The 26,465-nt window shown below is 34.3% G+C and overlaps 1 protein-coding gene across 3 annotated transcripts in view; it reads left to right on the forward strand.

The window, feature by feature from the left end:
* CNTN5 (contactin 5) overlaps positions 1–26,465 on the forward strand; it is a 1,391,028-nt gene that overhangs the window by 270,814 nt on the left and 1,093,749 nt on the right. The gene's annotated exons all lie outside the window — the stretch shown is intronic.

The raw sequence follows: 26,465 nt of genomic DNA on the forward strand, positions 1-26,465 counted from the left end.
ATTTAAATTCCAGTTAGTTAACATACAGTATAATAATAGTTTCAGATGTAAAATAGAGTGATTCAACACTTCCAGGCAACACCCAGTACTCATCACAAGTCCCCTCCTTAATCCCCATCACCTATTTAACTGGTCCCTCACCCCTCTTCCCTCTGGTAACCATCAGTTGTTCTCCATGGTTAAGAGTCTGTTTCTTGGTTTTCCTCTCTGTCTCTTTTTCCCTTTGCCCCTTTCTTTTGCTTCTTAAATTCCACATATGAGTGAAATCATACGGTATTTGTCTTTCTCTGACTGACTTATTTCGCTTAGCATAATACTCTATTAAAAAAGTTATTTTTAAAAGGCTATAGTTTTCTCTAATTGTATGTGAGATATGTTAATTTAACAAATAAAGAACATTTACAAAATTATTCATTAATATGCTTGCAAAACATATTTTTGTGCCTACTCTATTTTAGGCTCTGAGCTAAGCACTGGAAATATAAATATGAAATACAAAAGGATATCTTTTCCCATGGTGTTTAAGTTAGGTTAGGGAAAATAGATCTTCCAAAACAAATAGAATTTTCCTCTTCCTTCCTTCTTTCTTCCTTCCTTCCTCTTTCTCTATTCTTCCTCTCTTTCTTCCTCTTTCTCTCCCTCTCTCTCTCTCTCTCTCTCTCTCTCTCCTTTCTCTTTCTCATTATTTCTCATTGTGTGGGTACACAGAATGTTGGGGGTGCCCTTGGGCCTGTTGGGGGGGGTGATGCACAAGTTAGGTGTGCCTAGTGTCATTATAAGCAGGCCTCCTGATGGAATTTACCTAGTGGCTAGTAGGATCCCTCTCCCTTTGCTGCCCTCTGAATACACTGGATGCTGTTTTCCCACCCCTCCCTGCCAGTATTTGTGCAGCACACTGGAGTTTCCCAGATGGTGCAAGAAAGAAGTGGGTGTCTCTGGCAGCATCCCACATAGCTGGACCAACTGTGTGTTCACTCTCATGCTCTCACTTTCCCCCATGGGAGAAACTGTGGGCCATGAAGGTCTCTCTTGGCACTGAGGTGTGCTGCCTAAAGGGAGGGGCAACACAGGTAAAGTGAAACTGCCCCTCTTTTCTTCTTCCGTGCAGCAATCTCAGGGTTTATTTTTCCCCATGTTAGTTTGTGGGGTTTTTTTATTGAGTTTTGTTTGTTTGTTCTTGGCTATTTGCTCTAAGAGTGTGTTGCATTATTTCTGCTGGACTCCTAGACTTCCACAAAGGCACTTTTATCTGTGGGTGATTGTCAAAATTGCTGTTCTCTGGGGATAAGATGTTAGAAAACTCCTATCAATTTGCTGACATAACTCTCATCAAGTCTGAATTCAATATCTTAGGAATATGTGAATGTAGTCATATTCAGTGAATAAAATCATACTCAGTCATTGTACTACACAGTAAAACCTCAATACCAAGTTTTTGCTGGTTTGTGACTAGCATTATGCTAAATGATGCAAGTATCACACTTACAATATTTGTATAAAAACAAATGCTATAATATAGAAAATTGTAGCCTTTCTTTTTAAGCTTTGTCTAAGAAGAAAAACAAGTGATATAGGCTCAACTATGTGTGTGTGATTGGGGGAAAAGAAAAGACATTAAGCTTTTGAATCATTAAGAAATATTTATAAAGGTTAACTCACACTTGCATCTAGAATGCTTTTGAGAGAAGCATGCCTCATAGAAATACAGGGGGGTAGATTAGCTTTTTAAGGCTGCTTTAGACGTATATATTTGTGCATATTTGCAATGGAATTCTCTTTCTTCACAAATATGCATCTGATCTTCAAATTAAACTTTAGCATAAAAGCAATGTTACTGATATAATACGACTAATATATATGTGTGTCTACATGCTAGCAATTAACAGTATGTGTATTCCAATGTGTAAAGTGCATTATAGTTCTCTTATGAAAAGAATTCCTAGTCTTTGTCAGTCTAGTACTTATTACCAGATTAATCACTTAGTGGAGGCACAACTACTTATTGAACTTATTTAGAATTTGAGTTCCCTCCAAATTCTAAAGCAATATTATCAACAAGCGATGAACATAGCATAAATCACACATAATCACATGCACACACAAAGCATGTTGTTTTTGAGCAATTGTAGATTTATGTCTTAACAAATTTATTTTTAATTGTTTATAAATCAAATGTTAAACGCTTTTTTTCTGTCCAAATAATTTTATCGGCAATACCAGGTCTATGGTTCTAATTTTGAAAATTTTCCTTATATGCTTTGTATTCTGTAGTTTGGTTAGAACCTTGATTTCAACTTCTTTTTCATAAATATATTTTAGATCAATTTTTTTTCATACCACAAATCATGTGAATATATATATGTACACATATAGCTATATATAATGTATAGATATACTAATTTACACACACACCTTTATATATATTTATCATATAAATATGTAAATATATATTATATATTTATCATATAAATATATTATATATATAAATTTATATAGATAAATGTGTGTGTAAATTAGTATATCTATACATTATATATAATGTGTGTATATATATAAATGTGTGTGTGTAAATTAGTATATATAGTATACTATATAGTATATATATACTATATAGTTATATAGTATATGATGTTATGACTATAGGATAGTTCTCTGGTAAGTTTAAGTTAATTGTATGCTGTCATCCACACAAGACTCAGATGATTGAGAAAGGGGCTGTAGCATATTAATCTTTGCATCATCAAGGCTTAGTACAGTGTTATGTTCATAACATGCCCTCAATACATGTTTTTTGCCACTATCTAAAAGGTGGTTTAACAACTTTTACTTGAAAATCCATATTGCCTGTAGTTAAAGCCACAATAGAGTTGTGAAAATAGGGTAACTACTAAATAAAATGTCACTTTTTCATAAACATATGATAATAACCCCATTTTTAGCTACCTTTTACTCTACTTTGAACACATGCTGCTGAAGATTAGAGAGGTATATAGGTAGGTAGATAGATAAAGACATCAAAGAGGAAATCATTACCATTTCTTAGATTTGAACAAGAATGTTCTTGTCATTTTTCTATAAATCTATCAAGATTATTCTTTCAAATACTTCTTACTTGAATCTATTTTCATGAATCCTTATTTATTTTATAAACTTTTATAAAATATAATATTTTTGCAGTTACTTTAGAAAATCTACAAAATCATTACTGATAGAATATAAATATGAATGTGGAAAATAAATATTCCAGGTAGGCATATAATAGATTCTCAGACTTTCACTTTGGAGTCAGATACACCAGGAGAAGTAATTTTAAATATAATTTATTCTCTATAACTAACACAATCTTTTTATTGCATCTCTATCCCACTAAAGGGAGAGGTTTAAGGGAATTAAAACCTTCCAATTCAGTTATTAATTTCCTTCAGGATTTAAAGAGTCCCAATTTCAAAACAATGATCATTGGGTGATTTAGGATTCTTAGATTCTTTAGGATTCTTAGAGGTTTTCTCCTTCTCATCCCACACTTCCTATCAACCAAGAGTTAGCTTGGTGCAGCAGAGAGCTTTTGGGACACCAAGGAGAAGGACACAGTGCCTCATATTTGCACACATGCCCTTGTTTTCCTGTCTACCAAGTTAGGGAGCCATTAACTTCAAGGGGAAGACTCAGTAAAAAAAAAAAAAGGCCAGTTACTAGATCTGGAAGACTTAAATAAGCAGAGAATGGAGTAAGGATGTGTATTGAAGGTGAATAAAAAGGTACAAAGAATTAAAAATCACTTAGTATTGTAGTATAGTGGAAAGCTAGAAATTAGGAAATGGCAGGGATCTGCCTGAATGATAGACTGTAGTAGGATGGACAGTGGGGGCTTATGATGATCTAAGAAATATATGAAAACCAGAGAAAATAGGGTACTACAATCTTAATATTGTTACATTTAACTTCCAATTACCTTTGATATGATCACCACTCCTTCCCATCTTCTATTATTACTGTCTGAGAGGAGCAGATGTGGTAAAATCTTCTGTTATAAAAAAGAGGAAGGTGATTCTTACTCTATTTCAGTTCTGCTCTCCTAAATCTGAGTACCATATACAACTTTTTCCAAACCCAACTATCTGGCACTACTACTCAAGAGCCTTGTTTTGTCATTTCTAACTTAATTATTATGCTGCGTTGCTAAGGGAGTAAACCTACAGAAATAGAATTCCTGGGAGTGAGGCAAGAACTGCTTCAACAATATTATGAATTTGACACCTATAGGGATGCTGTTCACCTGAGATTTGTCTTGTATTTCCAGAACAGATGAAGAGAATTTAACTGGCATATTTATTAGTCTAATTCAAGGGTGCCTTAAAAACCTTAAAGTTTAAAATGTATTTAAACTGATCTAGTCCTCTGGAACTACTTCATATTTGGAAGCTTATCCATGCTTTCAGAATCCTTAAAATCTTAAGTCAACAAATAACATCAAACATAATAACAAAATAAGTCTAATATTTACAAATCTCTGGTGTAAGAGCCTGAATCTTAATAAAACAGTCCGTAAAAATAAAAATTATTTCACAGCACATCTGGATTCATATGTTCAAGCAAACAAAATGATAAAACCTTTTAGATAAAATATAAAATTCTTACTATCTATGGTATATGGAAAGATTTATACTAAATTCTGTAAAATAAAAATGGGACTTCTTTTGGACTATTAAATTTTTTTTAATGTTTATTTATTTTTTACAAAGAGGCAAACAGAACATGAGTTGGGGAGGAGCAGAGAGAGAGAGGGAGACCCAGAATCCCAAACAGGCTCCAGGCTCTGAGCTGTCAGCATAGAGCCCTATATGAGGCTCAAATCCACAAACCACGAGATCATGACCTGAGCTGAAGTTGTAAATTCAACCGACTGAGCCACCTAAATGCCCCTGAACTATTTAAAAAAGAAACCATATTATAAAAATTTGAAAAACTTAAAAAGCTATAATATTTTGATAATTTTCTAAAACCTGTATTAAGGTTAATTTCTGAATTTAAAATATATCAAACATACCCCTTTAAACAAAATTTTCAAATTTTAGAAGAATTTACGTATGTTTCAGAAAGAGAAGCTTTGGGAAAGCATGACCACTGTCTTTAAATATTTAAAAGGTTGTCATGTGAGACAGGCTGGTAATCAGCTCTCTTTCATTGGAAAGTAGAGCAGATGCTACGCGAAAACTATGGATATTATAAGCAGAACACAGGTCATTGAACTTGTTGACATTTGTATTTTATTCTATTTTATGAACTCATTTAAAGAATGCATTGTATTTTTTTAAAGAAAAATAATATTTTACTTGTATTTCTGGACACTGAGCCGAAGAGATAGAGATGGCTCAGTGAGGTTTTTAAAGAATGTTTAGAAAGTGTAAAAAAATTAGGTTAGCTTTATTCCAGGAAAAATATTGCCTTCTACATTAAGTTCGACATATAAGACTGTCTCCCAATTACTCAAGTGCCCTTTTATCTCATTGTTCACAAAGACCAAAATCTTTCAGTTGAGAATCTCCCATCCTTGGAGATATTGCTTATCCAAATTATATTCTTCAATTAATTTTTCCCACTGCAAGGGGATTAAATATGTCTACAGAAGACCAACACATTAAAATCGAGCTGTTCTTAAATGATTCAATGTCCAAGAATTACTCTGAAGAATTTATTTTTACTCTGAAAGAATTATGGTGAAATAGATTATAACATTATGTGTTTCTCTGTACTTTGGCAACAGAGAGAGAGGAAGGGGCAGAGAGAGAAGGAAAGAGAATCACAAGCAGGCTTCCAGCTGTCAACACAGGCCTGATGTAGGACTCGAACCCACGAACCATGAAATCATGACATGAGCCAAAATCAAGAATCAGATGGCTAACCACCTGAGCCACCCAAGTGCAACCTATTCTCTTAGCATTTAATTCTACATTATCTAGGCCCCTTGCTCTCCTCTTCACTTTAGTATGTTCAGTGTGTTTTGTCAGCACTATGCTGAAAATGTCTATGCTTCCTTGGTAAAATGAACAGGAAAAAAATCTGTTTTCTTTGTATGTTTTCATACTGATATTCAAGCATAAGCAAAAATATACACGAGAAAATGAGCCAATGATTATAGGTTATTAGTTGGTGGAAAATATGAAAGCAAATTGGTGCTATAAGCAGTTTTGTTTTGTTTTTACAAAATTATATTATCATTGAAGCATATCTGGAGCCAACCATTTAGGAAGCTTACTGAAATCCAGCCAATTACAAGTCACTCTGATCATTTCTGCAAGAAGTTTTCTAGGATGTTCAAATGGTTTTGTGGTTTTGAAAATGATGTAATTTCATTATGATGTGCATCCATTAATATTACAAGAATGTGGTAATTTTATCTCTTTTAAATGATAACCTTTGGATTAGGCCCTTAGCACAATATTTGGTATCATTTTGAACTCTATGATGAGGTAATTGATCTCATTGCTACTGTGTGCGAATTTCAAGGTACATAATTTGCTTGACTGTCATTTATCACACTTTATAATCACCATAGATGATGACTATAGCTTTAATGTAGTTCTATTTTGATTAGTGTAATGTCATTTCTAAATTTCATTATCTACAGAATAGACAATTTGCGTCTCTATGCCTGTCAAGACTTACACTTTACATGAAGGCTAAATTCACTTCAAAAGGTCTATCAAAACAACTTTCATAATCACTCCTTGCTTAAATAAAATGAACTGTTATTCTGAAAAATTACACTTAAGATAATAAGAATCCTTAACTGTATAGTTTAAAGAGCTAACACATCTAGGTCAGAATTTCACTAGTTTGTGAATACAAAACCAGAAAAAACAAATGAAGACTATATCACTTATCCTATCTATAACCTCCAGAGCACAGAAAGATGTTCACCAGTATTTGTGGTCCTGTGCTTGGTTCTCAGATCTTCATGAAGGCATTATGAAAGAGTTGAATTTACATACTCAGATGTAGATTGTATTTCTAGTTCTGCCACTTACTACCATTTTAGCTTGGAAAACTTATTTTCTGATTTCTAATTTATTTTCTGTATAATAGAGATAATGACGTCAAGATTTTAGAGTTATTGTGAGATGATATATATATGAAAACACTTAACACATTATCTAATCAAATTCAATATGTTCTGTCTCTTCTCTGCAATTATATCAAGCTATTTCTTTGCTTTAATTATGATCGATTAGTATTTTGTATCTTTATTTTCTATTGAAGCTGTTTAAAATTTCGCAATGTTTTTATTAATTAGGATGAACTAGCAATAGATTATGTGGCTTGAGAAGAAATAATCTCCCTTTTTCTTTTTACACTATTGATATGCATGAGATATATACACATGCTGCCTATTGTAAGACTCTCAGGTCATCTGAGAAGGAAGATTACATTACTGGGAGATTAGGTGGTAGACAGTGCTAGTTACCTAGTTATCCTTTTCCTCTTCTTACTCACTGACACACATTTATTCATTTGGATAAGCACCAATAGCTCAACTAAAAGTATTTTGTTTTCTATCCTTCTTATTTTGGAACTTTTGAAATATTCTTGTCTCATTCTACATATTCAGTCACCAAATTATGGCCATTCTGCTTCAATTATCCATGAATTTTTTTTCAGCTTTGCATACCTAGTTATACCTTTCTTTGACTCACAGAAGAGCCTTTCTCCCTCCTTTTAATCTACCAGAACCAATTTTATCTTTCAATTCCCAAGTTTTCAAGGTCATTCCAGAACAGTGCCATCATTATAACAGATCTATTTTTAAATTTTACATGTCATAAATGAATTGCTGGAAAACATCTCAAATAAATGTGTTTCCTCATAGTTAACTTTCACAAAACTATGATTAATGGCTATGAATAACATAGCTCTTTTGCTATAATCATCTTGGATTCTTAGCATCTAACATTTTGTCATATGTATGATTGCAGTTTCCTTGTGGAGTTACACTACCAAGTACTTTTAAAGTATAGGTGTATTTATGGGCACCTGGGTGGCTCAGTTGATTAAGCCTCTGCCTCTTGATCTTGGCTCAGGCCATGATCTCATGGTTCATGAATTCAATCCCCTCATGAGGCTGCATGATGACTTGGGATTCTCTCTCTCCCTCTCTCACTGCCCCTTACCTGCTCACACTCTCCTTCTCTCTCTCAAAATAAATAAATTTACACAATAAATAAAATAAAATATGGGTGTATTTCTAATCGCTGTTTTTATGATGCCACTTCTTTTTTAGAATTATATATTGACAGTCTGTTACAGTTATAAAAGTAAACTATATATTTTTCAATACTCACCACTAACTGTCTTCACATTTAAAACTAAAGCCCTGTTTACTGAGTACGTATTATTATTGTTGTTTTTATTTATTTTTAGAGAGAGAGCACAAGTTGGGGAGAGGGGCAGAAGGCAAGTGAGAGAGAATCTTAAGCAGGTTCCATACTCAGCAAGGAGCCCCATGTGGGGCTTCATCCCATGACCATGGGATTATGACCTGAACTGAGATCAAGAGTCTGATGCTCAACCCACTGAACTACCCAGGCACCCCAACTGAATACTTGGCATCTTATTTATTCAATTCTCACAAAATTCCATGAGAGATAAATAGTATTATCCTTGTTTTATTTATTTTCTTTAAAGTTTTTATTTATTTACTTTGAGAGAAAGAGGGAAAGCATGAGCAAAGGAGGGTAGAGAGAGAGAGAGGGAGAGAAAGAATCCCAAGCAGGCTCCGCACTGTTAGCACAGAGCTGGACCTGGGGCTCAAATCCAAAAACTGTGAGATCATGACCTGAGCCGAAACATAGAGTTGGATGCTAAACTGACTGAGCCACCCAGGCACCCCTTAAAGCTGAAGATACAGAGGCTTGCACAATTTAGAATATATGCTTTGTAAACAGCACAGAATATACGTGCTTCTCTTTGTAACTATAAAGCAGGTGATCATAATTCCTCATTTTTGTCTAAAAGTTATATGTGTAAATATGACCAGAAATGTGAAGCCCTTGAACATGACTGGGTATATACTCCAAGACTCTCCAAAATAGTTCAAAGCTACCATAAACTTTCCATGCATAGCCTCACCAAAGAGTTCTGGAGGTAATGAAATTAAAAAAAAAAAAAAAAAAAAAAAAAAAAAAAAAAATATATATATATATATATATATATATATATATATATATATATATATTACAAAGAATGATTAATGGGGCACCTGGTAGCTCAGTCGGTTTAGTGTCCAACTCTTGATTTTAACTCAGGTTATGATCTCACAGTCATGGGATCAAGTCTCCTGTCAGGCTCCATACTGAGTGTGGAGCCTGCTTGGGATTCCCTCTGCCCCTCCCCTGCTTGCACATGTGCTCTCTCTCTCTCTCCAAATACATAAACATTTAAACTAAGAGCAATAACAAAACAACAATAACACATTTGACATTCTTTTTTTAAATTCCACTTTCACTACAAAAAAAGTAATTACATCATTCATATGTTGGGGTTGGAAATCAGGTAGGGAAGAAGTAGATTCCTTTTCTAGCTGCTGGAGGTTTATTTTATGTAAGAGATAATGAGATTCCATTTCCAAAAATGTCACTAACTATTTTCTCAACCAATGGAACTGAAAGATACAGTTTTAATCAGCTTTCCAAAGAATGTCTCTGTTCTACAGTATAGAGCCTTCTTACATTTAATTCCTATATTTAACTACTTCAAACATTAATCTCTGATGAGATGCCGGCTTGGTGAAAGTTCTCCAACGTTTTGCTAGTTCCATTACAGTTCACTATGCATTCAGTCACTTTGATAATTTTATGTAACTTTATATAATTTTTATCATAGCATAACTATTCTGCATTTGTCATTCTGTCTAGAATAGTCTATGTCATTAAGTGTGTCTTATAACATGTCTACTAATTTGTATATATAGATAAATACAGCTCTCTGTACAATGTGTAACTCTTAACCATTGAACATTAAGAAAATAATAAGCCTGAAAATGTGTTTCTATAACAAGTAGAGTTAATATTATTATAAAAGTGTGATAAATGTTTTTATTATTTTATCAATGTGTTTTCCAGTAAAAAAAAAAAAGAGACAAATCCACTATATTTCAGGTTATACTTTTTTTCCCACTTATTTAATGAAAGGTTTAGAAAAGAGGTTTTCAAAGGTCACTTTTTGCTTAATATTTATCAAGAATGATCTTTTTGCAATAATGGGTTTTACTCAATTTGCTGTATTTTTACAACATTAGGATAGTGGCATTTGTAAATAAGCATACTGTTTTAGGCTTTCCTTCTCATAGTCCTTCTCATAGTCCTGGATGCTGGGAATTTTGAGATCAAAGTGATTATGGATTCATTTCCTAGTAAGACCTCTGTTACTAGTTTACACTTTCTCACTATGTTCTCACATGGCCCTTTCTTTGGTGTGGGCATAGCTCTCTCTTTTCCTCTTCCTCTTATAATTCCATTAATACCATCATGAGGGCTCCCCTCATGACCTAATCTAGCTCTAAGTAGCTTTCAAAGGCCCTATCTTTAGATATGATCACACTGGGAGTTAGAACTCCAACACAAGAATTTGGAGGGGACTACAAACATTCAGTCCATAATGCATACTGTTACATAGTTAATAAATTGCATTTAACATGTTATGTCTCATAGTAACTGAATCTACTTTAGCTGCCTTTGGCCCAGTTTTTGCTACATATTAGTTACAATTTAATTTCTGATTTTACCTTTCAAAAATTTCCCTTCTAAAATCAAGAATCTTCAAACAAACATGAGCAATATGAATAACATGATTCGTTAAAATGAAAGTCATTAAATTAATAGTGTGCAATTTTATAAATTATAGCTACATATTATACAATGTATGGCTACATAGTGTATTATAAAGACAGCTACTCAGAAAAGTGAATATCTTCCCTGTTTAATCCATAAGAAAAAAGAATTCAGCTGTTCTACCAGAATGTGCCTAAAACAGAAAAGATTTGTTTTGAATGTGATAAATGAGCAGGTGGCTAAGCAATGCATTTTTGACTGAGCATAGTGGATTCACACTGAGGCTAACAACGCCTTTTACTGATAATCTTCCACCATCTGTTCTGAAGATTTATTCATACAAAGAAAAAGGCAGGTGAGAATAAAGAATGCAAATAAGTGGCAATACTTAAATTTTGAATCATGCTGTGCTTTTGCAAAGTGGATCAATGTTACTGTTGCTTTTAAAACCATTTAGGGGTGCCTGGGTGGCTCAGTCACTTGAGGTTCTGATTTTTTGTTTTGGCTCAGGTCATGATCCCAGGGTCATGGGATCGAGCTCTGCATCAGGCTTCTTGCTGAGTTGGAGCCTGCTTGGGATTCTCTCTCCCTCTGTCCCTCTCTCCCTTGCTCATGCTCCCTTGCTCATGCTCTCTCTCTCTTTCTCTCTCTCTCTCTCAAATTGAAAACAACCCCCCCTCCACATATTACAATGTTTGAACCAGAACTGCTGATGGTTAACTTCCATTGGTACATTTACTGATATGGACAGAAAGGTGCTTCCAGAAATGCCAGACTCATAATGTTAAAAGGTTGGTGGAAACAATCCTAATATAACCAACTTTTATAGTCCTAATAGTTAACTTTTGTATGGGTCTGACAGTTTCAGTCTGACAAAAAGAAAGGAATAATCTACATGGTCATGAGCATCTTAATAGAATTGAACAGGCAAAGTAGTATTATCAATAGAAAAGAAAAGATTATAAAACCTTAAGAGGTTAAAAACAGAGTTGCCATATTAACAGGTATTTGTTAATATGGTAGTAATCAGTGAGAGGTATTAATCATTGAACAGAAAAAATGTAGTAAGTCAACATAAGATTAAATCTGGAAGGCAAAAGGAAGAAAGACTTCTTAGTGAAATCAAAGAAAAATAGAGCACCTATGTATAAGGAACTAAGGAAAAGGACTAAAGATGAAGGTATGCGGAAATGGAGATGAGTACTTATCCAGAACTCGGAACAGAAATAGCAAAGCATTTCCATAGGTGCCAAATACATTGAAGTCCAGAAAGAAAAAGAAAAACTATCTAAGATGACAATTATTAGGATAAGAGGTACTGACTTTAGAGAGACAGTTCAAAAGAGATGTGTTGACATTGAATTCTAGAATCGAAGACCGTGGACTTCAGTGAATTCCTTATCCCAATAAAGCAGCGAAAATGGGCTGAGGCAGGACAGGGGGGATGGGAATCAACAATGTCACAATTCTGACAATTAGTCAATGCTACAGAATTAACTGAAGACTCGATCCAAGAGAAGCTATGGAACCTCAGTAAGACAGTGGGGTGTGATGTTTCAAAATGGGATGATTCCCATCCTCCCTCCCACCCCAGCCCATGGACACAGTACCCAAAGGCTACCTGCAGTGCAGATGACACAGAGGTCCAATGGTATTTACAGGTCTGTGAAAAGCCCTATCCACAGAGCATAGCCAATATTTTTCCAAACTTTCATTTCCCTGGGAAATATCTAATCACAAATATTTTATTTGACTTAGTTCAGCTGCAATAGGCATAGCCTACTCCAAATATATTACTGAAAAATAGTAAACTCCTGGCAACATCTCCAGGCTGTGACCTGGCCAAGACCCAGCTCCAATATCCAGCAAGCTTGAAACAGCCTAGCCCACAGCCCACCTGCCCCCAGAAACTAGCTCATCAGTGCGACAAACCAGGAGTAATAGCCAGTGATGAAACCTTTCCCTGAAACCCCAGGGGTGCCATGGCAGAGCTCAGGAGAGCCTTTGTCATGGCCTGACAGACCCTGAAGAATGCCCACCCCAGCAAAAAGGAGATCTTCTGGGAACAGCCAACCACCTTGGGAGCCCTGCATATCATTATTGGCTTGCTTCATGTCAGCTGTGGGCGATATGCTGAATGCTAACCTGAACTGTATGAATTTTCCCAGCACCTGATAACCACTGGCCAGAGGAGTGTTTCTCTTTATTGCAAGAGCAGCTACCCTGGTAATGATAGCAAACTGCACAATTCCAAAGATTAATGTCAGCAGAAGGCTGAACCTGGTCAGCTCCCAGTGCACTGGCCTCAGTGTATGCACATTTGCAATGGAACAGGCTGTCAATGGAACAGATATGCCCAGGTGCTCTGGAAGAGTCTCTCAGTACTGCTCCTCTTGAAGGTCCTGTAGCTGGACTTTGCTTTCTCATCTACCTTTCTGGGCTTCCCTGCCACCTCTGCTATACCTGGATATACCTTAACCCAAATGAGAACATGTCCATGGCTACTGCAGCCCCTCCTGAAAGTCTACCACAACAGGCAAGGCAGCCCATAACCACCACCTGAGCCCCAAACACCTGCTGTTCCTGGGAGCTGAGCTCAATTTGTCCTCCAAGGACTCTTTTCCAGCACCTGGCCTCTCTGAGGTTCTACTGTCTACCCTCATCCTGTCTCTAAGGGTTGGTCCACCCTTCATCACACCCAGCTCTTAGATTACTACTCCACCCCTTACATACACATGCACACACCCCACCATGGAGACAGGCACCTGCTCTCGATGTCAAGGAAATATCCCTCAGTGTTGATGCTCTGCTATCAATGATAGGTTGACATTTGGCTGGAGTAAAAAACAAAACAAAACAAAACATTGATCTCACTTGGTGCAAACCAAAGCCCGTTCATGAATTTAAAAGGAATTGCAGAAAAAATAAACTACCATAGGGATATTTGAAAAACTCTACCATATTCAGGCTCTGTATTTACAGAAGTCCTCGTGCATCCTCAAAGCTGTATGTATGCCCAGGAAATACCTGGGAAAGGGGAAGTCACTAACTTCTGGCTGATCTTAGAGGTCCTGAGCAAGCAAGAGGTACAAAGACTGCAAACTAGTGTCCCTTGCAAAGAGTGGACAACATGCGCACAAGGCATTTAAGGAAATCTGACCATTAACTGGGTAACAAATTATATTGACTAAAGTATGGATTCCCTAAAGTAAGTTTTAAAAATAAAACAAGAACTAAAACAAACAAGGGGTAGAACAGCAGAGAACTTGATGGTTATATACTACAGAGAACAGAATCCACAGAATTATTCCAGGAAAGTGCTAAACAAATAAGCAGTACAAATAAAAACAAGAATGATCAGAAAAACCAAAACAAACAAAACCCAAATACCACAACAACAAGCTTTGGGAGGAAGAGGTGGAGGAACCTGATACCAAAGTATATTATCTAAAATGTCCAGTTTTCAACAACAACAGCAACAAAATATGAGACAAAAGAAAGATAAAAGCTGTAACATGCACAGGGAAAAAATGTACATCCATAGACATTGTATCTGAGGCATAGACTTTAGAGAACAAAAGACTTTAAATCAGTTTCTCCGACACAGGCCCTTCCTGCTTGTTTCTTCCTAGTAGTCCCTCAGCAGGGTTGTTGAATTGAACTGAATGATAAAATTTTTATTTTATTTTATTTTATTTTATTTTATTTTATTTTATTTATTATTTTATTTTATTTTTATAGCTTTATTGAGGTATAATTTATATATAAAAATTACACCTATTTAAGGTATACAGTTTGATAGGTTTGGGCATATGCATCTACCCATGATGCTGTCACCATAATCAAGGTAATAAACACACATATTCATGAAACCTTCAAAAGTTTTCTGACAAACAACATTTTTAAATGAATATGCTCCATCTAAGGAAATCCAAAACACATTTAAATTTATGAAACAGATGCATAACATGGTGGTTATGATTTGGATGTGAGGAAAGTCTTACACTACAAATGATTTCTTATTGTATGCAGTAAAAATGCCTTTAAAGAGAAAGTTTTTTCATTGAGTAAAAATACAATTCAATTTGGAAAATTCATCTTTGCGTCCCCTTTTGGGGATATATTAGTTTATGAACTAAGAAACAAATATACTTCTTTTTCTGTTAAGACCATTTAAAAATTGTATATATATATATATATATAATACATATATATTATATATGTATAAACTGATAGCAGTTATCACGATATTTCATAGCTCTTAGGATTCAAAATACAAAATTATATCAATAATAATAGACTTTTTATTGTTTTTAAATTTTTAAATTTTTTTTCACACAACACAGGAAGCTGTATTCCTCCACACAGTTCTAGAGAAAGTCAGGCTCACTTTACTATGCTGTGGTCTTGGGTTTCTGCCAGTTCTCTGAAGTCATTCCTATTCATCCTGCTTCTTTTTCTCCTCAGCTGCTTTCCCCTGCCCCCCTTCTGTAGAAGGTTTCAGATACTGGGACTTCATAGACCAATCTGAAGAACAGGGTGGAGTAGCGGCTGAGCTTGGTGAGCAGAGAGACCTGAAACTGGGGCACCATCTTGTCCATTATCATCACCAATAATAGTCTTTTATTTTTTATTTATTTTTTTAAAAGTTTATCTGTATTTATTTTGAGCAAGTGGGGGGAGGGGAAAAGGGAGAGAGCAACAGAATCCCAAGCAGGCTCTGAGCTGTGAGTGCACAGCCCAGTGTGGGGCTTGAACTCAGAATCGCGAACTGAGCCAAAGTCAGGAGTTGGACGCTTAACTGACTGACCCACCTGTGCACCCCCCCCAACGATAGTCTTTTAAAACATTTATCAGTTATGGTAATTTTTATAGTCATAAGAAGCGTATACTTTTTGCATCTAGTATAATTTATATATTTATCAACACTCTATTGATTTATATGAACGTATTTTCCATATGTTCTTCAATGCTTATTGATTTCAGAACACAGTTAATTTTAAATGTTAAATATTAAATATGTTTGTTGAAATAGGCTGGCATATTCATAATGTTTATAAGCACTTGACTCTATAAAGTGTTCTGAATATTGTTGCAATATAAATAATAAACTTGTGGGTACCTGAGGTACTCAGTTAAGTATCCACTCTTGATCTGAGCTCAGGTATTGATCTCAGAAAGGTGAGTTCTAGCTCTGTGTTGGGCTCTGCACTGGCAGTGAAGCCTACTTAAAAAATAAACTAAAAATACTAAACTTAGAATCGGAACACATGATTTTAAGTAGTGGATCACTGCACAAATATTAATTAGTGTTACAAATCTGAAATGCCTTTACCATCAAAGCAATTTAATGCAAATTATAGCAAATGATTAAATATCAGAATGATTATACCTACCTTGTGCCCTGCCAAAGATAGGAAATGACACATGAGATTAAAACTGGAGCAAAGAAATAGAAAATCTTGACCCAAACTACCATCTCTGTAGTTCAATTACATGCCACTAAATACCAAATGCATCCTCCACTTTCTTTAGCTAGAAAACTTCAGTACCTAATTAATTAAAGTACTTAATTAATCCATGTTCAAAATGCATGCGTAGTACTTGTTAGCACTAGTGATTACTACTCTCTGGGTGGAGCACATCTCCTTAGTGATTGTATTGAAACTTCTACAGGAGATACTTAAAGTTTGGGAAAAGACAGCACGGTGACTAAATTTAGGGTAAAGGGGCGCCCGGGTGGCGCAGTCGGTTAAGCGTCCGACTTCAGCCAGGTCACAATCTCGCGGTTCGTGAGTTCGAGCCCCGCGTCAGGCTCTGGGCTGATGGCTCAGAGCCTGGAGCCTGTTTCCGATTCTGTGTCTTCCTCTTTCTCTGCCCCTCCCCCGTTTATGCTCTGTCTCTCTCTGTCCCAAAAATAAATAAACGTTGAAAAAAAAAAAAAATTTAAATTTAGGGTAAGGACATCACTCATCTACATCTTAATAATTTCTTTTTTGAAGTTTCCACTCACTCTTTAGTGACACCATATTTTCTAATAAGCAGAATATTTGTACATACATATAAATGGCATAAAATGTCCCCTTCTCCTAATCACAGCCTTCATCTATTTGTTGTCTCTTAGAAATTTCTTCCAAGCTAATGCCTATATCAACACAGATAAAGTCCTCTTTCTCCAAGTTCCCTGTACTTTGGAAATCACATCAGAAATGACTTAAAGCTAAATTAACATCTTGCTCTGGAGAAAGGGATAAAGAGAGCAGGTCTGAGAGGAGAAAAAAATGTGATATAAATTAATTTTGTCTTGGAAGTGCCTGAACTTAATTTACACAGGACCTCTCTTACTTTCTTCCCTTCCTCCCTGCAATCTAATGCCTCTGTCAAGCATTGTACATAAACTGATTTTCCCAGATAAGCCTACCTTGAATACTCCAATATATCAGAGATACCTCTTGTAACCACTGAACTCTTCTATCAAAAACCATTCTCTTAGTAAACTTTGTATAGGGAAATTAATCCGGTTAAAATCATTTATATATAAATCAATTCACCTTACTTCACCAATTGAGGTACAAAAAAGTTCACACTTCTTTCAATAAACAATTTAGGACTATTCCCAAGCTCCCTGCAAAAATGGCTTCTCTAATTTAAAAATGATTTAAGAACTATTCTTTGAATAATTCATATTTTCAGGACACTATCACAATCCTGGCTTCAGCTGATTCACAATAAATTTTTTAAACTTAGACTAAACTACCTGGATTTGGAAAATAGCTCAACTAGCATCAGCACAGGATGTTATAAAATAGGTTTCAGTGTTGTGCCTTGAAGCCAGAGATTCCCTGCTGTCCACTTAGACTGTTGGTCATAGGTTTTTCTATCAAAGAATCAGTAACACCACTCCTAAAGCATGGTCACCTTCATTATATTGTTCACAAGGCCTTTCCTGAGAAAACACAGGAATTGATTCTAACTGCCTATTGCTGTGGCCATGTCTTTACCTGACTGAGCCTAATAGCTTGGTGTGCAGAAGATCAGAGTTATACTTCTCAGCAATGTTTGCTAATAGATATATTATGTCATGGATGGGTTAGTATTTCAGATATTCTTTGGCTTTTCCATGCCTATCCAGTAATTCTAGGAATAGACACTTTAAAGAATAGTACTGGAATTGGATTCAGTAGATGATTCCAACGATAACCATTTCAGAATGAAAGAAGTACATGACTCAAGGGGCAAACTGCTTGTTGCCGTTAGACAAAAGCAAAATAAAACGTAATGATCAGAATCTTGCCTTAACATGACTTCATCTCTCCGAATGAATTATGAGATAAAAATAAGTGAATATATAACTAAATCACTCAGTAAAGGTTAAAGTGTTAGGAGACAGCAGGTAGTCTCTATTCCTCTTATGTTTTCCTAACACGGGAGACACGCAATGACATCTGTTAGAGTATCACAAATAGCAAAAGTTGGCAGTCTGTGAAGTTTTAATTAAATGAAAGAAAAATTTTGAGAGTTGGAAAAATTTCTTGGTTATTGATGCCTAAAATTTATGGAAATAAGAAAATAAATTCTAGGCCATTTTTTCATTGATAGGACACATCTAAAACATCCTACCTTTAGGCCTTTTATATGTGGTCTTTCAGATAACTGAAAAAAAAAAAAAAAAGAAAGAAAAAAACCATTTTCCTTTCTGTAAAGTGAAGTGGTGAATTTAAAATCCCCAATAGTGTTCAAGTGGTTAGCATAGCCTTTTTAGCTTTCTAAATAAGAAATAGAAAATTGTGTGGTTTTTGTTTTTTTGTTTGAGTGTTTTATCTCTGATAGATTTCTAGAAGAACTGAGGAAGATTTATTGAAAAACAAATTCCACACAGTTTCTTAAATGATGAAAATTTATCCAAAGCAACCATAATTTTCTAGGAAAATATGTAACCTACATTATAGGGGAAAGCTATATTTTAGGTCTTTAAGATAAGCAGCATGCGGGGTGCCTGGGTGGCTCAGTCAGTTGAGCGTCCGACTTAGGCTCAGGTCATGATCTCACAGTCTGCGAGTTTGAGCCCCACATTGGGCTCTGTGCTGACAGCCCAGAGCCTGGAGCCTGCTTCAGATTCTGTGTCTTCCTCTTTCTCTGCCTCTCCCATGCTCATGCTTTGTCTTTCTCTGTCTCAAAAATAAATAAAAACACTTAAAAAATTTTTCAGATAAGCAGCATGGTATTAAACTTTGGTATCACAGTCAAAAAACTGAATTTTAGTGTCAAATAATTTTAAATTTAAGCCATGGCATCTGTTATTTCTAGACATTGAGGAATTTACTAACCAAATATGAGTTTTATTTTTCTGATATGGAGAATACTAATCTTTATGGCTGTTTGTCTTCACACAACAAATGAGATAACAATAAAAAAAGCAAACTAAATATATGAAGCATATAAATATAAAATAAACACTTACCTCTTATATATGAGGTAAAGAAAGAAAGAAAGGAAATAAAATACCTACCATAGTGCCCTAAGTTATACTCAGTGAGCTATCATTGGTGATACAGTAATTAGCTAGCAATATGAAGGTGTTCCCAAGTTGCTTTTCTGGAATACAAATTGTTGATATGTACTTCTCTAACTTTTATATATAGACTAAAACTAGTTTTCCATATTAAAAACATTTTAATTGTGGTAAAATACACATAACACAGAGTTCACCATCTTAGCCACTTTTAAGTGTATGATTCAGTGGTAAGATCAAAATCCATAAACTTTTGAAAGTATCAAGGGATCACCAACTCCTGTTTCTGATTTTTTAAAATATGTGTTTGGGGGCGCCTGGGTGGCGCAGTCGGTTAAGCGTCCGACTTCAACCAGGTCACGATCTCACGGTCCGTGAGTTAGAGCCCCGCGTCGGGCTCTGGGCTGATGGCTCAGAGCCTGGAGCCTGTTTCCGATTCTGTGTCTCCCTCTCTCTCTGCCCCTCGCCCGTTCATGCTCTGTCTCAAAAATAAATAAACGTTGAAAAAAAAATTAAAATATGTGTTTGTAGTATGATGCAATATCCTCATGGGTATGGTTTATTTTTCCAATTCCCCATTGATAAGACCTGCATTCAAACCTTCTGTTAACATTCAATTACAAGTGAAAATAAACAAATATACAGACTTATTTCAATTACTAATATAAAAGTAACTAACATTAGACTATTTTGTTTTCTTTTAAAACAGAGGATGAAATCAAGGCCTTTGTAAGTTTAGTGACTTGGGTAACAATGTAATTATCCAGAACTAGAATTGAAGAACACTGATTTCTAGTTAGTCATTCTAAAAGTTTAGCAAATTTTTATTTATGTAAATAAATTATTCAAGAGGAAATAATGAATTATTTTTTCTCATGGTTATTTTTCTCTTTTACTTTTCATTATGATTTCCCTCCTATTCTTTGATAATAAGATGACTTTTTAGTGTTTTTTGTTTTGCTTTATTTCTAGTAAGACCAAGGTAACTCTTCTTATTTTGTTCACTCACTGATAAATATAAAGAAATGTATATATGAAAACATTCAGCTTTATCCAACTACAGCACTTGGATAATTATATTATGTTTGTGTCATTTATCACAGAATCATCTGCCTATACTGAAATTAATGTAAGAGGCTTCTGTTTGTTGGATCAGAGCTCTAATATCATTATTCAATCTGTGAGCTGCTCCTCATTTGAATCAATAAAAGGCTGAGAGGTCTTGACAAGCTATATTTTTTCTGATATTGATCTTGATGACCAAGCTGGTGCCCTAGAGTCTAACCATTGATTTTAAAGGGGAAGCCTGTCAAGTTGGAAGCCAATTTTGGGCTATTAAACAGATCAGGTCTTGTAATTAAAGAAAATGTCAGGCTGTCATATTTTACAAGAGGGCCATGGGAATATTTTCACGCAGTTTTCAAGCAAATTAGAAAGTATGCAGACCTGCTGGAGCCAAACACATACACTAGACCCAGCATAACCTTATGCAAAAACTAAATCAATGTTCAAATGGTATGTGATGCATTGGCTTTCTATTTTCCCAAGACCCAGTGATTTAAAGAATAATTTATGATGCCTGGCTTTAATAACATGCACTGCTGCATCAACTTAAAATGTATCAAACTCTTCTGAAAGAAAGCAACATCCAAATGAAAAGCTAATTTACTGTCAAGATAATGGAGAATATCCAAACTGTATTCTGCAGGCTTTGCTTCCCCTTCTGTTTCCTTTTAGTGCCAACTGTAAATCATAACTTCTTACTCCATTTTTATTATGTATTTGCTTTATTCTTCTATCCACCCAAGAAAGATTTACAGAGAACATACAAGTAAAGAGCTGTTGAAGAGCTCATAGTAGAGTAGAAGAAACAGACCAATAAACAAAACTTGCATCATACTTCTTGCAATATAGGTGTAGGTAATATAGGTACAGTACATTACTTTTAGAAGAGTGAGTGACTAACATCTTTAGGGATATTTAGTTTTCACAAATCATGAGTTTGGATTTACTGTATAAAAATTGAGAGTCTGAAAATTTTATGAAAGGACATGGTAAATTCTTATTTCTCTTTTACACTTCATTTCTGAGGCTAGGAATACTCATATTGATAATAAAATATAGAGCTTTTACAAATGGAAGAGAAAATATTAAAATACCAGAACACAAATGAACAATTGCCCAAGGAGGAAATACAAATTAATATACACATTCAGAAAAATGTCTTTCCATGATTTCTTTATTGATTTTGCCCCTGTCTCTCTCCTTTCCTTCTGGAATTCCTATTATAAGTATTTGTTAGGACTTTGGCACATGGGTACTTTTCTTTCCTTTTATTCCTTCCACTTCAACTGTATATATTTTCTATTGACTTTAAATTCCCTAATATTATTTTTGGCTGTGTTGGTTTCTGTTAAATCCATTCAATGAGTTCTATTAAAATACTTCATCTTTTCATATATTTCCATATTTTCCTCTTTAATGCCAATTGTAGTTATTTTGAGATTATTTTCTGCTAACTCCAATATTTTGATCATTTAAGGGTATGCATCTATCAACTATTTTATCACTTTTATCAGCCATTTTTTCCTGTTTCTTAAATATCTTTTTGTTGTTGCTATTTTATTTTGTTTTGTATGTTGCACACTATAAGTGATGCATACTGTTGAGATTCTGGTTACTATATGCTTTCTGTAAAAAAAAAAAAGTTTTACTTTGTTCTGGTAGGAACCTTGCTGCTGAAGAAGTCTCATTTTTGCTTAATTAAGATGACTCTGTATTAGGTTTTTCCTTAATCTTAAAGAATAGCTTTTATATCATGGTTTCTAATCCAAGTTTCATGACCTTTGTAGAATTCTAATTGAAAGAAAAGATAAGAAAATATAAGAAAATATAAGAATAAATAAGTATAATACAATAATTATATAATACCATACTAAATATGCAATCTCTGCATTCTGGCTGAGCCAAAAGACTAGTGTCTTCCCAAGACTGGAAGACCTCATATTCTTCATTTGCTTTCAGACTCCTAGCAGTTGCTGCCTCTAAGAACTTTGTAGTTTTCCCCTGTAATTTTGCAGTCCAGAAATTGGTGAAGGATTCAAGAAGGATTTCCATATGAATATCAGGGATACTCTAAATACATTTCCTCTTTACCCAAGATCCTACTCCATCAATCACAGGTACTGTTGCAGACCCAACCTGCAAGATACACCTTTTCCACTTATCAAGACCACTGCTCCTTGTTTGGGCTCTACCTCCCTACATTAAATCTCAGAAAATTATGCCAAGCGTACATGAAAATGGTACTCATTTTGTGCAACTTTCTAAAGAATCCTACATTGGCTATTGTCAAATGCCATCAATTAGTTATTTTGTTTAATAATACTCAACAAAAACTTTTATATAATTCTATTCATAAATAAATACATAATTAATCTCAAAATGTTTATTCCAAGTAAAAGAGGGACAAAAAAAGATCATAACAAGTTATTTTGCTACATAATATGATAGAAAATGCAAAGTAATCTACAGTGGCAGAAAGTGGATGAGCTGTTACCTGGTAATGACATTGGAGGTAAGGACTACCAAGAAGCATGAGAAAACTTTTAAGGAAATTGGAAATGTTCATTATCTCGGTTTAGGTGATGGTTTCATGGGTGTGTACACATAACAAACTCATAAAATTATACACTAAATATGTATAGTTTACTGTATGTCTAATATACTTCAAAGATTGTGAATACACATGTGTGTGTGTGTATTATATGTATAAGTATGTATCTCAAAAAAGACACATGCTGAGGAAAAATGTATGACAAAATCTTAAATCAGTATAGTAATTTTCTACACCAATTGGGTAATGTGCATCAAAATATTTAAAATTTTGGGGGGCACCTGGGTGTCTCAGTTGGTTAAGTGTGTAGCTTTGGCTCAGGTCATGTCTCACAGTTCTTGAGTTCGAGCCCTGAGTTGGGCTCTGTGCTAACAGCTCAGAGCCTGAAGCCTACTTCAGATTTTGTGTCTCCCTCTTTCTCTGCCCCTCCCCCATTCGCACTCTGTCTCTCAAAATTGAATAAACATTAAAAAAACTTTTTAAAAGAGACTTAAAGGTTTTCAACTTTTGAGACACCAACTCCTAAGAAATGCTATGAACTGGAAACAAAAGTATTTTCATAAAGATATTTATAACAGCATAATTTAAAATCTCAAGAAATTTAATGTAAGATAAATGTCCAATAATGGAACACTCTTAAATAGTGCCATAGCCATATACAGAATTATGGTGTTAATTATTTAATTAGAAAATTTTTCATAATATAATTTACACTTTTTTGCCCTTCTTTATTCTTATTTGTATTAAGGTACATTACAACAGTTAAATTATTTGCAATAAATGTACATTTTAATGAATTTTAGAAATGTATACCCCTATATAAACACCATCCCAACCAAATACAGAATATTTCATAACCTGAACAGTACCCTTGTGATATTGTCATTCAATTTGCACGACAAATAGATAATCATTTCCAGATTTATATTACCAGAGATGGGTTATACTTGTTCTTGAAATTCACATAAATAATATCATAGACTATATACTTTTGCATCTTTAAATTTTCCTTAAGATATCATTTGAGATTTGTTCATTCTATTGAATATATCAGAAAATTTTATTTTTATTTGTGAGAAAAATCACAATTTTTAAGCCTCTATTGGCTAAATTTGTCAAACATTTTTCTGCCTTTATTAGGATGAGTATTTACATTTTTTCTCCTTTATTTTTTAATATAATTATTTAGTTTGATTAGCTTTTAATTTTTTTAGTGTTTATTTATTTTTGAAAGAGAGACAGAGTGCAAGAATGGAAGGGGCAAAGAGAGAGGGAAATATAGAACCCAAAAGCAGGCTCCATTACCTGAGTTGTCAGCACAGAGCCCAACTCAGAACTTGAACTCAGGAGCTGTGAGATCATGACCTGAGACAAAGTTGGCCTCCCAACCCATTGAGCCATCCAGGGGCCCCAAGTTTGATTGGTTTTTAAATAGAAAACCTATATACCATTTTTTTCCCCACAGTACCATATCTATCTATCTATCTATCTATCTATCTATCTATCTATCTATCATCTATTATCTATCTATTTTTATATATTGCCAGGTTTGCTCTGCTAATTTTTTTATCAAAAAATTTTGTGCTCATACTTAGAAAAGCCATTGTTTTCTCTTTTTTTTTTTTTTTATCTTGTAATAATGCCATTGTCAGATTTTGTTTTCGGGGTTGTGCTGACCTTATCAAGTAACTTGGGGATGGAGATCTATTAGCCACAATTAGGGAGTCCTATCTTCTTGGCCACACCCACTAGAGTGGAACTTTCCATTATAGTGTGAGGGGTGATGGGGGTGGAAAGAAAGAGCAAGTCATGGCTCAAGTAACACAGACTCTGGCACTTATAACAGATTTAGTAGATTACTTGAATAAATGTCTATTCATTTGCTGTGTACTCTAAGGACAATTTCCAGAGATTTAGATATTTTTAAAAAATAATTTACACCAATCATGGTTGTTTCACTAGGGAGAGAGTCCAAAGAGCTCATCACATTACCATTCTCAAATTTGTTCCTTGGGGGCTCTTTTTACTAAAAATAAAACATTCTTATTTTGATTTCTTCAAAAGGTTCTAAAAATGACCTAACACTAAATTTATTTTTACATTCTTGAAATATAGAACCTTTCAATAAGTCTAACTCTTAAAATCAATAGAGTTATAATTTTAAGGAAATTGTACCTTACTATTCATGACAGTTTCTTGTAATACTAAAATTGAGCATATTCTTAGTTGTGCATATAATATTCCAATACCTATAATTCTCTGATCATCTTCAAAACTCCAAAGGAAGATTGAGAAATACTTTTCTAGCTTCTTATCTGAAAATTATATCTTAATCCTATTTACTACCTAGAGATATAACTTGCAAAATTCTCTTTAGAATTTAATATCTCCTAAACCACTGTCACTGAAAATATCACAACAGATGGCTCTTTTGTTGGCTGCCACTGTCTTTCAGCCAGGAGAGAAATTTCAAAAGGCCTCCAATTCATTCTTTGATTGTGATCAGGCCTGCACCATCTAAAATGAAGTATCAGAAATGCATTAGAGAAAATTTGTTCCAGTGAAATTTAGGTACATATTTTACATCAATCCAACAGACAAAAACAAAACAAAAAACAAATTAAACAATACATAACAGTGGCTGATATATTTTTTGCTTCCTTAGAAATTGCAATGGACTAGCAAGGCTTGAGAGAAAAAAAAAAAAAAAAAAAAAAAAAAAAAAAAATATATATATATATATATATATATATATATATAAAATAAGATGTGCCTGCACTAAAGACAACATAGGTTGTTTTGAAAAATGATCTTGCCACATACTTTCTTTCTGACCTGAAGTAAATTATATCGTCTCTCTGTGAGTCTTGAATTCCTTATATGTTATAGATTATGATGTTGATTATCTTTATGATATCACTGCGAACATTAGATATAGTGTTTCACACAATGTGTAAAGTTCAGGAAATACATTTTTTCCTTCCATATGATACATAATAGTTTCTACTTTAATATCCTTTCTCCTTAAGCAGAGGCAATAAAATATAACCAGAAAGTTAAGAAAATGGCTCTACCCAGTTTACCTACATTGAATTATATGGTGTTGGCAAATATTATTTAGCCTTTCTGCATAGGATCGTTGTGAGAGAGAGTTCAAATAGTGTATGTGAAGTGTCAAGAATACTCTGCAGCATTTAATAAGTATTCAATAAATATTAACCATTGTTACTATATTCTCAAAGATCATATATAGTAAATAGGGGAAAAAAGAGTTCAGAGAAATTAAGGCATTAGTTCTAAATCCTTCAACAATTAAATGGCAAAAAGCAATTAAAACAATGGAGATGGGATTTCAGGTCTTCCATTGAGAGGTGATAAGATTTTAATGAATAAACTCATTGTATTCACAGTTTGGAAAAACAAGGGTGACTTTAGTAGAAAGAGAGCAGAAGAAATAGATAAAAGAAGCGGAGCATCCAGAGCTATTTGGAATCACATTACACCTAATTTA

Source organism: Puma concolor, chromosome D1 (genome assembly GCF_028749965.1).
Source record: "Puma concolor isolate L17-30 chromosome D1, mPumCon1.1.hap2, whole genome shotgun sequence".
NCBI classification, from domain to species: domain Eukaryota; kingdom Metazoa; phylum Chordata; class Mammalia; order Carnivora; family Felidae; genus Puma; species Puma concolor.